Here is a 14,007-nt window from a genome sequence, read left to right as displayed (position 1 = left end):
GACAGAAGGATCAGGATTTTAAGACCAGTCTCATTTACACAGTAAATCTGAGGCCAGCCTGGGCTACATGAGACCCTGTCTCGACAAAAATAAAAAGAGAAGACTTCTTTAATCCCAGCACTAGGGAGGCAGAGGTAGGTAGATCTCTGTCAGTTCAAGGTTAGCCTGGTTTACAGAGAGAGTTCTGGGACAGCCAAGGCTACATAGAGAGACCTTATCTCAAGAAGAGAAGAGAAAGAAAAAAGGGGGGCTGGGGTACAGCTCATGTCTCACACACATGAAGCTCTAGGTTCAATACCCCGTACTTCCTAAAAACAACACATGCTGCACACACACACACACACACACACACACACACACACACACACACAAAGACGAAGAAGAGTCCGTTTAGGCTAGTGGCACAGGACTGTCACCTCAGGCTGAGGCAGGAGAATCACAAGTTCAGGGCTAGCCTATGCTACAACAGTGAGTTCAATGCCAGCCTGAGCAGCTGACTGAAACCGTCTCAAAAAAGAAAGGGAGGCAGAGAAGCACTGGGGCTGGGACTCAGAGGTACTGAGCTTGCCTGATATGCACAAGGCCCTGGGTTCAATTCCTAGCACCCTAAACAAGAGAGAAATAGGCAAGGCTTACTTCTAAGTAAAGACCAACCCTGTTTCTCTTCTGAAAGATGTGAAAGAGAAGAGCTTGTCCCAAAGATCTCCCCTTCCCTCCCCACCCTCAAGCTTGTCCAGATCTTTCCAACACACATGCTTCTTTCTTGGCCTCTTTCCACTGTCCAGCATTGAATTGCCTTCCATTCGCCAGAGGCCCAAACAGAAAAACAATCAAACTTGGAAAACTTTGCCAAATAGCATGTAAAAATTAGAGAGGCGCTTTCTGCTGAAAGAGGCTCCCAGTACCAGCTGCCTCCGCCATGCAGTCCCAGTTCAACCTGAGGAGATAAAGTGGTGTTCCTGAGGTGCACTGGAGATGAGACCAGCACGTTTAACAAGATCGGTGCCCTGGATCTGCCTCCAAAACAATGCAGGCAACAACATTACCGTGGCAACTGGCGACTGGAAAGTCTGAGGGTGATGGGGAAACTGCCCGCTTGGAGCAGACAGGCCGGACTGAGGCTGCACCTTCTGCCTCTGCCCTCATCATCAAAGCCCTCAAGGAAGCACCCAGAAACAGAAGAACAGTAAACACAGTAGAAGTATCACTTCTGATGAGATTGTCAACACTGGCACACAGATGCAGCACCCATCTTTAGAGAACTGTTTGGAATTATTAAGGCGATCCTGGGTATTGCACAGCCTGTGGGCTGCCATGTGGATGATCATATGATGTCAGCAGCGTGCAGTGGAATGCCCAGATAGTCAGGAAGCAACCAGAGGCTGGGCATGGTGGTGCACACCTTTAATCCCAGCATTAGGGGGGCAGAGGCAGGTGGGTCTCTGGGTTCAAGACCAGCTTGATCTACAGAGTGAGTTCCAGGATGGCCTGGGCTACACAGAGAAATCCTATGGGGTGCGGGGGTGGGGGTAGGGGAGGGGGGGTGAGCTATTTCAATGGTGGAAGGAAAACTACCAGCTAATAACAGAGATGGCAAAACAGACCTCAGGATAAACAGGACAGACAAGGCATGAGTGACCAAAGGAAGAGGCCTGCCCTGAGTCCAGAGACTTGGCACTGCCCAGCACTTATTACCACTCAAGCCACTGTTTCTAAGCTGAGGGCAGTGATGAGACCGGAAGCTCATGACCTTCTAAACAGACTCCAGTTGGAATCCAAGGAAGCAGGATCTTGGAGATTCCAGGCCATCCCAGCCCTAAGTTACGCAGGTCCTGAAAAGCTCACTGGGGCCGGGCTGCTGAGATGGCTCAGCAGGAAAAGGTGTGTGCTGCTAGCACTGAGGATCTGAATTCCCTCCCACACGGTGGAGGAAAGAACGATTCCGGAAAGCTGTCCTCTCCACGTGTGCCATGGCCTCCACACATGTGCCTCAATATGCATGCACACATAATAAATAAACAAGCGGTTTTTTTTGTTTTTTTTTTTTTTAAGCAACAGCTTACTGATCTGATCACAATTTGAGTTGATGTTCATGAATCCACTATCTGACTGAGGAAAACTTCAGATCCCAAGATCAAGACTGAAATCCAATCACTTACCAGTCAGTGTGAGGTTACATTTGTGTTAAATCTATATAATGGCAGGCTGCATGGGGGGGGGCGGTCTACTACGCTCAACTTGTGTTTGGCGAAGCTGGTATTTTAAAGTTTAAAAAGCCACTTACTGTCCCACCCACCTTTCTCTTTTCCAGCCTTGAAGGCTCCTAAACTGGTGGCCAACACAGAAAGCCAGAAACTACTTAAGTTGGGGCTCGAGCCAAGCTCAGCCATACTACTAGGTAGCAGTTGGGAGACCAGCCTTCTCAACTACAGCGAAAGAAACCCATCAGCTTGTTGGTTTTGGTTTTACGTGCATTTGGTGTTTGGCCTGCATGAGGGTGTCAGGTGCCCCGGAACTGGAGTTACAGACAGCTGTGCGCAGCTGGCCTTCAGACGACTGCGATTTACCCCACAAGTTCAAGCACAGCAGCAGCAGCACTCTTCTCAGACGGGGGTTATTCACACTACACTCTGGGTGACTCTGTCAGGTCTCAACTCCAGCCCACGAAGCAACAGCTCCCACACTATCCACCTCCTGAGGCTGCTCGTCACCAGACTTCCTCATCTGACTGCCCCCAGTATCTTCCCTTGGGCTTATACTAGGACTTGCACAATGAATGTGAACGAAACTGAACCCAAGCCCTGACTACGCTACAGTCTCCCCCTATTTTTTTGTTTCCTGAGACAGGGTCAGATGGAGGCCAGGCTGATTCCAGAGGATAACCCTGACTGAACTTCTAACCCTCCTCCAGTCTCTACCTCAGGCATGCTGGGATTAGATGTGTGCCGCCAGGTGTTCATGCAGTGCTGAGGATCAAACCCCAGGCTTTACGCACGTTAGACAAGTACTCTATCAACTGGGCCACACCTCCAGCTCTTGTCCCCCATTTAGTGACAACTCCATTTCTACCTGTTCATTCCCAACACTTGGAGTCACCTCTGACTGCCCTCACCCTCTCACACTCCATAGCCACATCAACTCATCCACAAATCCCACTGGCTGGGCCTCAAAACATATCCCAGTGCGTTTTCACCGAGTGTGGCAATGCCCTCCTCACACCTCTTTTTGCTTCTACTCTGGCTCCCTTCCCCTCCACACAATCCCAGTGGGCCCTCAAAAAGGCAGGCTAGACTGTATCCATCCTCAGCTCAGATGCCTCCCTCCCTCATCCCATGAAGACCAACATCCACACAAAGGCCTGCAAGGCCTTCCCTGACCTGCCAGCGTTTCCTCCCACACCCGCCACCCTTCCAAACTCCTTCTCTCCACCCACAACTCACTTACCCCTCTCCAGCCACACTGTGTTCCTGGCTAGTCCCCAAGCCTGCCAAAGGTGGTTCTCTTTCCAGGGTTTGACCTTGCTTATCCCTTCACCTGAGCACTGTAACCTCAGTCACGTGATCCATGCTGTCTCCTCTTTGGGATCTTCATAGAGGAACCAGCACACCTGTAATCCTGGCACCCAAGAGGCTAAGGTACAACAAGGTGTCAATTTGAGGCTAGCCTGAGCTACAATATGAGTTCCAGAAAGCCTGAGCACTAAGCAAATGTGAGACCTGCCTCCCAACCCCCAAAAAAGGAGTGCTAAGATTATAGGCATGAGTCACTGTTCCTAAAACTCGTTTAATTATGCTGTATTTAACATAATAAATATAAAATATTACCATTTATAGCATGTATTTATAGATCACATTTATATGATTTTACTAGAATATAAAAATATCCGTGTAAGCCAGGCAGTGGTGGCACACCCCTTTAACCCCAGCACTCAGGAGGCAGAGGCAGGTGGATCTCTGTGAGTTTGAGGCCAGCTTGGTCTACAGAGTGAGTTCCAGGGCAGCAAGGGCTATACAGAGAAACAATGGCTTGGGGGGAAAAAAAAGTATACCATTTCAGTTTTCATATTAGTTCTTCAAAACCTGATGTATTTGACATCCACGGCTATACCAGGGATCAATGTCCTATATGGTCAGTGGCCTCCGTACTGAATGGCCAAACTCCAGAACGATGCCTGTAATAAAGTAGGAGTCTGCGAATGTCCACTGAAGAAAGATATTTTCCTAGGGCATAAGCAATGGCTTGAATGTGTTCCCCAAAGTATATGTGGTGGACATTTTACCCCTAGTGCGACAGGGATGGGAGGAGGGACCTTTAATGGACTAGGTCATGAGCGCTCGCTCCAGTGCTGACAGGACACAACAGCATCTGTCACCAAAGGCTCTTAGTCCTGCTCTCTCACCTTCTATCATGAAATGACACAGCGGGAAGGCCCTCCAGCTCAGACTGCTCAGCATCACCCCCAAGACAAACTTCCACAGTTTATAAGTTACCCTGCTTGTGGGAGTCTGTTATGGCACCACAAAATGGACTGAAACAGTGTATTAGTGCAGGCAGGATTTTCTCAACAAGGTCAGTGACATTGTTCATTTACAATGTTTTCGCTGATCCTATTCTATTTTTTTCTACATGTCGTTTCTTTCTTTCTTGTAACTCAAGCTGTACCTGAACATCTGAACTTGTGAGCAATCCTCTTGCTTCTGCCTCCCAAGTTCTGGGATTACTGATATATGCCACTTATACCCACTCGAACAGCACACTTTTTATATTTGAGAACTATTTTTAAATGACACTTTTTATTGCTTCTATGAATAAAAACTAATGGGTCTGGGAACAAAAAAAACCTATGTGGAAAAGATGGCTCATCACCAAGTCTGACAACTGGAGCTCCACTCCCAGGACCCACATGGTGGAAGGAGAGAACCAACCCCTCCATTTATGTACTAGTTCTGGAATCTAAAGTCAGACTTCAGTAAGCCTCAGTTTCTTCCTCCACAGAATGAGAGCGATGCATTCTTCACAGATCACGGGTTGAATGAGGTGCTGGGCCAGGCACAATGGTAAATGAATGCCTGCAAACCCAGCACCTGGAAGGGAGAGCCAAGGGAGTCAAACAGTACTAAGTTCCTTAGCAACACAGCCAGTTCGAGGCTAGCCTAGGCTACCCCTACCTTGTATCAAAAAGCCAAAAGACACAATGAGACCCTGTCTCAAATGAAAGAAAAGAAAGGTTGAGCATAGTTTTAATTTAATTTTAATTTAACACGACTTTAATTCCAGCACTTGGGAGACAGAGGCAGGTGGGGCTTCGTGAGTTCTAGACCAGCCAGGGCTACATAAGGAACTTTGTCTCGAATAAGTAAATAAATAACCAAAAAATAAGAATAAGTGAGATTCTGGTATAAGTTTTTGGGAAATGGGAAAGTAATCACTAAGAGAAAGACAGACCTGGTGGTGCAGGCCTACCATCCCTCAGGGGACAGAGGCAGGAGGGGCTCAAGTTCAAGGCTTGCCTGAGCTACAGGAGTTTGAGGCCACCCAGGGAAACTTACTGAGATTCTGTCTCTAAAGAAAAAGAGAAAAAATTACAAAATGAAGGGCCTGGCTAACTCGGTGGCAGGGTGCGAAGTTCAACAACAAAAACATAATGAAAGAGAATGCCAAGCCAATCCCAGCCTGTCCCTCCAACTCTTGCTTTCCCACAGACAGTAACACAGAGCAGAGCTGGCGTCACTGACCAGAGAAAGAGAAAACTTAAGGTCAAACCTCTTCTTCACCACATCCAGCAGTATGACCTTTAAAAACTCCCTTACTTCTCAAACACTGACCAAGTACTCACAACATTCCAGGCATGAGGCTAGTAGCCAAGGAAGCCACATAAAATAGAATCACTGCCCTTCAATGATTTACAGTCTATCAGGAAGATGAGTAAACAAGGAAGAAAAACAGAACAAGTCAAGTTGGGGCTAGAGAGATGGCTCAGCAGTTAACAGCATTTACTGCTCTTCCAGAGGACCAAAGCTTAGGTCCCAGCATAAAAGTCCAGAGGCAGCCGGGCGGTGGTGGCGCACGCCTTTAATCCCAGCACTCGGGAGGCAGAGCCAGGCGGATCTTTGTGAGTTTGAGGCCAGCCTGGGCTACCAAGTGAGATCCAGGAAAGGCACAAAGCTACACAGAGAAACCCTGTCTCAAAAAACAAACAAAAAAAAAAGTCCAGAGGCTCACGACCACCTGTAGCTCTCTCTTCTGGCCTCGGTGGGTACCCACACCCTACATATGGCGTGCGCACACGCACACAAATAAAACTATGTTTTAAGCCAACTGTCTTAGCTGTTTGTCCTCTGTGAAGTGGGAAGGACTTCTCAAGACTGCTACAAAAATTAACTTTCGCATGTTTGTCATAGACCCCGGAGTCTTCAACTCCTAATGCAAAGTACTTTTTTCCCCTAGTGACCCGTGAGTCTGGCTTCTGTCAACGTCCCATTTGAACCCTGGCTTCTTTTCACTGCATTCATAAAACTCATTTCACTTCTGCAAAGTTTAGTAAACGTGAAGGGAAAGAGGATGGCCTGTTTGCCTGTTTAGGTCTTAACCGTGTAGCCCAGGCTGGCCTGGAACTTGCAGCCATCTTCATGCCTCAGCCTGGAGGATGAACAATCTTAAAATAGGTATTTTAACCTCAAAAAGTATGATCTAGGTCACAGTTCTAAGGAACACAACAGAAACTTCTCCGTCACCTCACCTAGTCACAGCTGGTCAAGATAAAAAGTCACATGGTAAAGGAAACTGCGTAATTTAAGCCTAAGACGGAACGTCTAAAACAGTATCGGTAGACTTCCAACTGTCCAAGACTTAAGCAGTCAATGCGTTGCTGAGGTAACGCTGGCCCAGGTCGCTGACAACAGTGTAGGTTGAAAGTCATGTTATGATCCCAGCAAAGCACCTACACGTCTTTTAATTTTTTTTTTTTTCCCTCGAAGATGAGCCGATCCGGGAGCATCTCAAAGAAAGATGATCTCAGGGCTAGGCTCCCAACAAGTGGAAAACCCTATGCAAACAGGGCAAAGTGGGTGTGACCAGAGTCAGCCGATCAAGACTCGGGGATCCCTCCTGAAGTTTAAAAAACTGAACGGGACCGAAATCAAAGTCTCAGGTCGCCATCATCTTCAAAGAGGACAGAAGGAAGAGACTCTCGGAATGGGGTCCAGGCCGCAGCGTCCAGATTTTTCTCCCGGTCCCTACAAGCCTGACGCCCACTCCCAGGCAGCCCCTTCCAGGGAGCTGGCGGGTCTCCCGGGCCGGGGTCAGGTCCCCTCCACAGACGCGGCTCCTCCGCACCGCAGGCGCCCGGGCACGGGGTCCCCTTCCGGAGGAGCCCGCAGCTGGCGACACTCGCCGGGCCCAGCGCCCACCCCGCTCGGGCGCGAGCCGGGACACCCCTCCTCGGAGGCCGGAACCGCGCGCCAGGCCCCTCCCACAGGAAGCCGCCGCCCCCCGGCGCCCGCCCCGCGCCGCCCCCGGCCCCTCGCGCCGCCCGCCGCCCCCAGCCACCCCGCGCCGCCCGCTCGCCACCGAGCCCCCAGCGCCCGCGCCACCTACCTGCAGCGGCCACACCAGCGGCGCCGAACTCCGCTCCACTTCCGCCTTCCAGCGCCCGCACTCGGGCCGGGTCACGTGAGCGCGCGCGGTCACCTGACCCGGAAGAGGCTGGCCGGGGCGGGCAGGTGCGGACCACCTAAACCCGGACTGCGAGCTTTCGACCCTGCTGAGGTCCGCGTGGGAAAGGAGCTCTTCGTCCTGGGCTGTGCCCGAGCGGACGTAGAAACTGGAGGCCCACCGGGCACCAGGGGCTTTATTTATTCCTTTGGAAGTAGAGTTGTTTCCCTCCGTGTGTACGTACAGGTGGGAGATGACCATCCGGTCAGTTAGGTCAGCCAAGTCTTTCGGGGGTTACTGGATAAAAAAATAAAAAATAGTATGCTAGCCGGTCGGTGGTGGCGCTCGCCTCTAATGCCAGCATTTGGGAGGCAGAAGTAAGCAGATCTCTGTGAGTTCGAAGCCAGTCTGGTCTACAGAGTGAGTTCCAGGACAGCCAGAAACGCTGTTTCGAAAAACAAACCACCAAAAAACTTGCTAACCCAAAAAAAACAGTATGCTCCCCCAAATTTGAATGCTAGACAAACCCTGTAACTATAACCACGTCCCCAAATTTGCAAGGGATGTATTGACGCCCACAAAGATATGCTGGTCAAACGTAAGCATCTCGTCCATTTGCTAATGTTGGCAGCCTGTGCCAGCTCTATGTTAGGAATTGTTCTCAGTTCTAGAAGTATAAACGCCCTGGCCTTTGTAGAGCTTCTGTTCTTGTTCCAGGAAGAAAAAGTGGAAAGGGGGGTGGTCGGTGCGCCGCACACTTCAAAACTTCACCCAAGTCCAGTCCCCATTGGGAACCAATTCCCGTTCCCTGCCTGTGTGGAGTAAACTGGACCTTATGAATTAGCAAACAGGACCTCTGTAACCCTGGCTGACCTGGAACTCAATGCTGTCCCCGGCCTCCTGATTCCTGGCATTGCCGGCGCGCCTCACCACAGCCTGGATGCAGAGACTTCCTGGGTTTTACAGGACTGAGGGTTGAACTCAGGACCTTGCTCGTACTCGTCAAGGGTGCTACTACTGACCTATGTTGCCAGCCCTTTGGTTGCCTTTCTAGTTTTTATTTGGAGCAGGGTCTTGCTTAAAGTGCTCTAACTGGCCTTGAACTTTTGGTTCTCTTACCTTAGCCTCTGAGTAGTTAGGATTACCAGTTTGTGCCGGTGGGGAGAGGAGACAGGTTGAATCATGGTTTCTAACCTAGGCTGGCATCCACTTCCCAGCTGATTGTTCAGATAACAGATGCTTGCCGCCCACCTGGCTTTTTGTTGTTGGTTTTGTTTTTTGTTTTTTGTTTTTTTTTTTTGAAGGGGGCGGTTAACTGAAAATTTTAATTTGTCATTAGTATTTTATTATATGGATGTTTTGCTGGCATCTACATCTGTGAACCACCTGGGTGTCTGGTGCCTTTGTTGTGGGGTATCTACCAGAGAAAACTGCTCAGACATGGGTCTAAGCCAATAGAAAGTCTTTATTAGCCAGCCGGCAACTACTCTGGGTGTTCAGGATCAAACAAGGTTAGTACATTTAGGGACTTTCCCAGAACTATGGATTTTAATGGATTAAGTCTTTTTTCATTTTGGAAGATGGTGTTGTCTACATGCTGAGTTTTATGGCCTGAATGGTACGTTCATCATGGAGTCAGTTGTGCATAAGGTCTGAGACCAATACATTCCCCACTGGTCTTAGTGAATGAATCCTTACCCTACTAAAGAGGTGTAGTTGGGTCAGGCAGTGGTGGCACATGCCTTTAATCCCAGAACTTGGGAGGCAGTAGTCGGATCTTTGTGAGTTCAAGGCCAGCCTGGTCTATAGAGCAAGTTCCAGGACAACCAAAGCTACACAGAAAAACTCTGTCTCAGAAAGAAAAAAAAAAAAGAGGTGTAGTTGGTACTAAGGACCATTAATTTTACTGAACTGATACATAATTGGCCATATACTTTAGGATGCAAGGCCCTACCATTAATCCATTCAGAATGAGAATTAAAGGTCCAGCCAGTGCTGATAGACCCAGGGGGTCTAAGAAAACAGACACTGGTATTAATTATTTGACTTATGTCTTTGTCTCTTTTTCCTTTTGGAGGTTTTCTTCAACCATGACAATTTTTTTTCTAATTACTCTTGATCAATTATCATAAAAACAGCAGGTTTCTCTCAAAGCCATACAGTTTCCTTTGTCTCCTGAGCAGTAAGTCTAAGTCTCTCCAATTTTGTAGGATCATTTCTACAGGGGAATCCAACTTTTGTTTTAATTCAGAAATGGAAATTATTAATACCTCTAGGTCCTGATAAACCTGTCTACTGAGTTTGGAAAGCATCAGAAAAGGCACATTTAATCACCATTGGTACATGCCCACCAAGTAGTCTCAGGGCCCAGGAATATTGCTGTTGTGCAGGTGAGTTAACTCATTGAAAAGTGGGCATCAGCCGGGTGGTGGTGGTGGTGGTGGTGGTGGTGGTGTATACCTTTAATCCCAACACTCAGGAGGCAGAGCCAGGCAGATCTCTGTGAGTTCGAAGCCGTCCTGGGCTACAGAGTGAGTTCCAGGAAAGGCACAAAGCTACACCGAGAAACCCTGTCTGGGGGAGGGGGAAAAAAAAAAAAAAAAAAGAAAGAAAGAAAGAAAAGGAAAGAAAAGTGGGCATCAGAGTAAGGGAAAGTGCCTAGATGAGAGGTTTTGGACATTAGACAAGTTCCAGTCCCTTGTAAGTGCTCTAACAGTAATTTGGGCTGCCCCCAGTCACAGTGAGTTTTGTCAATCAATGGGCTGACAGTCTAACCGGTAAATCCTGCCTGATTTCTGGAAATGACTCTCTCCCCAGGGTCTCTTCCTGTGGCATAGAGTCTGATTCTCCAGGTTTTCCCTGTAAGGCCAAACTCTTTCTTAAGGAATTCTTCAGGAAGCCTCAGTTTCACAACTCTTAATTTTTGCAATGGAAATCCCCTGGTTCCTGGCAACTGGGGAGGCCCAGCCTCAAGGCGTGCGTAGAATCATAAACTCTGTATTCCTGTCTCAAAAGATAAACTCCCGTATCTTTTTCTCTCCGGTACAACCAGAAGCTTAAACTGGGCACCAGGGAGTAAATAAGATGGAATGTGGGTTGCTGGTCTGTAACCACATTAGTTATCACCTCCCCTGTATGTGTCTGTCTCAGGTCCCAGGTCTGGGCCTTAAGGTTTGGACCACGACCCTGTATTTGTACCAAACGTAAGACTCAGGAGCAGGCAGAAGGGCAGTGAGCAGAAGGGCCTGGGGCCAATGAGACTTTCATTGTAATGGGTCCATAGCCCAGAGACCGTCTGTCTGGCATCATCATTTGCTGCTTCCACTTTCTTGACCTGAGTGTGGTGGATCCACGATGTAATGCTACTTACGTTCACAATCAGAGGAGTGGAGAGAATCACTGTCGAGGGTCCTTTCCAAGTGGGTCCCAGCATCCCTTTTGTTACCAGCTTGACCAGGTAACAAAACTTCAGGTAACAACCTTGAAGGACGAGGGTAAACTGGTGGTGGTCCCGGAGGTCGGCTAGGTCTCTCGGGTCGTCCAATGACAAGCCTATGTGGAGAATGGAGGGCTCGTAACGGCTTGAGAAGGGAGTGGTTAGAGAGTCCTGTTGACTGCTGGTCCCTGAGCTAGAGAAGCGTGGGGGGAGGTCTTCCAAAAACAATCTCATAGGGAATAAACCCCCCTCCCTATATGGGGTGTAGCAGGCTCAAAGTCAAGCAAAGGAAGGAAGTCTATCCACCCTTCACTGGACTCTAATGAGAGTTTTGTTGTTGTTTTTTAATGTCCTATTTATTCTTTCTACCTGTCCAAAATTCTGAGGTCTGTGTGCACAATGAAGTTTTCAGTCTATGTCTGAAGCTTTAGCTATTGAGTGATTTAACTGTGAAGGCTGGGCCACTGTCAGACCCCATCGCTAGGGGAAGGTTAAATCAACACCAGTTCCTGGAGGAGCCTTTTAGCTGCCATTTGAGCAATTTCAGTCTGGGTAGAACGTCTCTACCCACCTGGAAAAGGCATCTATAAAAACTATCAAGTATTTGTATCCTCCCCTAGCAGGCCGATCTCAGGGATGTCAGTTTTCCCAGAGTTCACTGGGGTGTTGGTCTCTCATTGAGAACCCCTTTTTGGCTAAGGGACCTCTGTTTTGAATTAATTGAGCACAAACCTGGCACCTGGCTGAGATATCTTGTGCCAGGCTATCCAGCCTAGTTATAACATGCCTTGGTCTGAACAGCTCAGAAAGCTTTGTGAACCCTAAAGGAGTAGCCTGGTGAAGGGCAGTTGCCAGAGTCCTTCCTGCTAGTTGTTTCTGGGAGAATGATCTTTCACTCTGGTGTCCTCCATCAACATGTGGGTTTGAGCTATCCATTTCTTCTTTGCTATAGAGTGGATAGGCCCCACCCATCTGAGGGCCATTTGTCAGACAGCCAGGTCAGCCGTTGGCAGTGAATTCACAGGGGGAGCCAAACCTTTTCTAGGAGGGCCAAGGCTTTCTAGTGTCCTTTTTCCAGCAGGGAGAAGCCCTCTTTCTCTGTACATCATACCGTAGACATGCCCAGTAGTAAAGGCAAAGCGACTATCTGTGTATATGGTGGTGGACTTTCCTATTCCCCACCTGAGAGCCTGGGTCAGATTGACCAGTGCTGCTCTCTGGGCTGAGGTCCCTGGCTTGGGCCCAGATCATTTCAGTTTCATCTTTCATCTCATGGCAGTCATGGATGAGCACCTGTGGGCTGTCATCAGGCAAGAGAGTAGCAGGATGGATGGCAGTGGATTTCTCAAACCAGACCTGAGGGTGGGCCAGGAGCAGGGCCTGGTACTGGCTCACACAGTCATTAGACAGCCAGCATTCTGGTCTCAACCATGTGGGGGACTGTGAGTTATAAGATCCTGACCCAGAGTTAACCTGTTTGGTTTTCATTAGACTAGCAGTAGCTGTCGTAGCTCTTAAACAGGTGGGTTATCCTGTGGCTTCATACAGGGTCCAGTCGTTAGGACAGGTGTATCACAGCGTGTTTCCATGGCTCCAGAATTTGGATCAAAACCCATATTGTCTTTTGTTTCATGGACAAACAGATCAAACGGTTTTGAGGCATCTGCAAATACTAGAGCTGGAGCTGAACTCACTTTGTAGCCCAGCCTGGCCTCAAACTCACAGACATCAGCCTGCCTCTCCCTGCCAAGGGCTGGGATTAAAGGTGTGTGCCACCATCGCCCAGCTCAGAGCTGTTTTTAAAGCTTCAAATGCCTTCTGTTTAGTGTCAGTCCAGATTAGGGGCTCAGTGTCCGCCTTTGTGCTGATGTAGAGAGGCCTTGCTGTTCCCACAAACTCTGGTATCCAGAGGCAGCAGTGCCTCGCTGCTCCTGGGAACTCTGGAACCTGTGTCTGAAGGATGACAGCAGTCCTACTGAGACAGGCTCCTTGTGCCTCCCCTCGGCCAGTATCCAAGATAGGCAGCCTCTGATGTACAAAGTTGGGCTTTCTTAGCTGACATTCTGTAGCCCAAGGTTTGTAACTCTTGCAGCAGTCCCTCAGTGGCCCTTTCATAATCTGTTTTCCCAGGAAACCTCTAATAGAAGGGCAGGAGGTCAGCTCTTATGTCTCATCAAACAGGTTGGCAGATTTTTAAATCTTTGGAGCAACCTAGTCCATGTAAGATGCCCATTGTAACTTCCCACTGGGTCTGTCCACTTAAAAGCGAAGATGGGTTGACTCACCTCTGCCAATGGAATGCTGAAGAATGCATCCTTCATGTCCAAGACAGTGTACACCTGTTTCTCTGAAATAATCAAACTCATGACAGTCAGAGGTCCCAGGTTTCTTCATAGGCAGGAGGGTGTATTCCATGGTGACTGGCAGGGCATCAGGATGCCTTTCTCTCCAAGCAAGGTAATATGGACTGCAATTTCCCTTTTTGTTTAAGGGTCATTGGGTATTGTTTAATCTGAATGGAGTAGCTGAATTGGTTAGTTGAACAATTAATTATAGGAACTTAGACCAGTCCTGGGGTGTTGGTTTCTATCCATACCCCAGGAAACTTTGTTGTTAGTCTGAGAGATAGTCTAACTATACCTTTTGATTGGAGACAGAACTTCCAGCTAGGCAATATTCTTCTGACAGAGGGTAAGACACAAAAATTTTGCTGGGTATCTATAGTTGGAATTTTCTTTGGGCCACCAACCAGCTCCCAGATAAAGACACAGGAACTTGTTATTAAGAATGCTTGGCCCAGTTGGGCGATGGTGGCACATACCTTTAATCCCAGCACTCTGGAAGCAGAGGCAGGAGGATCTCTGTGAGTTTGAGGCCAGCCTGGTCTACAGAGTGAGTTCCAGGACAGGCTCCAAAGA

At 48.6% G+C, this 14,007-nt stretch overlaps 1 protein-coding gene across 1 annotated transcript in view; it reads right to left on the bottom strand.

The window, feature by feature from the left end:
- The window catches only part of Wwp2 (WW domain containing E3 ubiquitin protein ligase 2), a 127,110-nt gene extending 119,425 nt beyond the window's left edge, over nucleotides 1-7,685 (bottom strand). Inside the window, exon 1 of the mRNA XM_028889212.2 lies at nucleotides 7,597-7,685. The gene's annotated coding sequence lies outside the window, so the exon portion shown is untranslated. The remainder of the gene's footprint in view (nucleotides 1-7,596) is intronic.
- Between the last annotated feature and the right edge of the window lie 6,322 nt (nucleotides 7,686-14,007).

Source organism: Peromyscus leucopus, chromosome 5 (genome assembly GCF_004664715.2).
Source record: "Peromyscus leucopus breed LL Stock chromosome 5, UCI_PerLeu_2.1, whole genome shotgun sequence".
Lineage (NCBI taxonomy): Eukaryota > Metazoa > Chordata > Mammalia > Rodentia > Cricetidae > Peromyscus > Peromyscus leucopus.
This window is presented reverse-complemented; position numbering and strand designations above follow the sequence as displayed.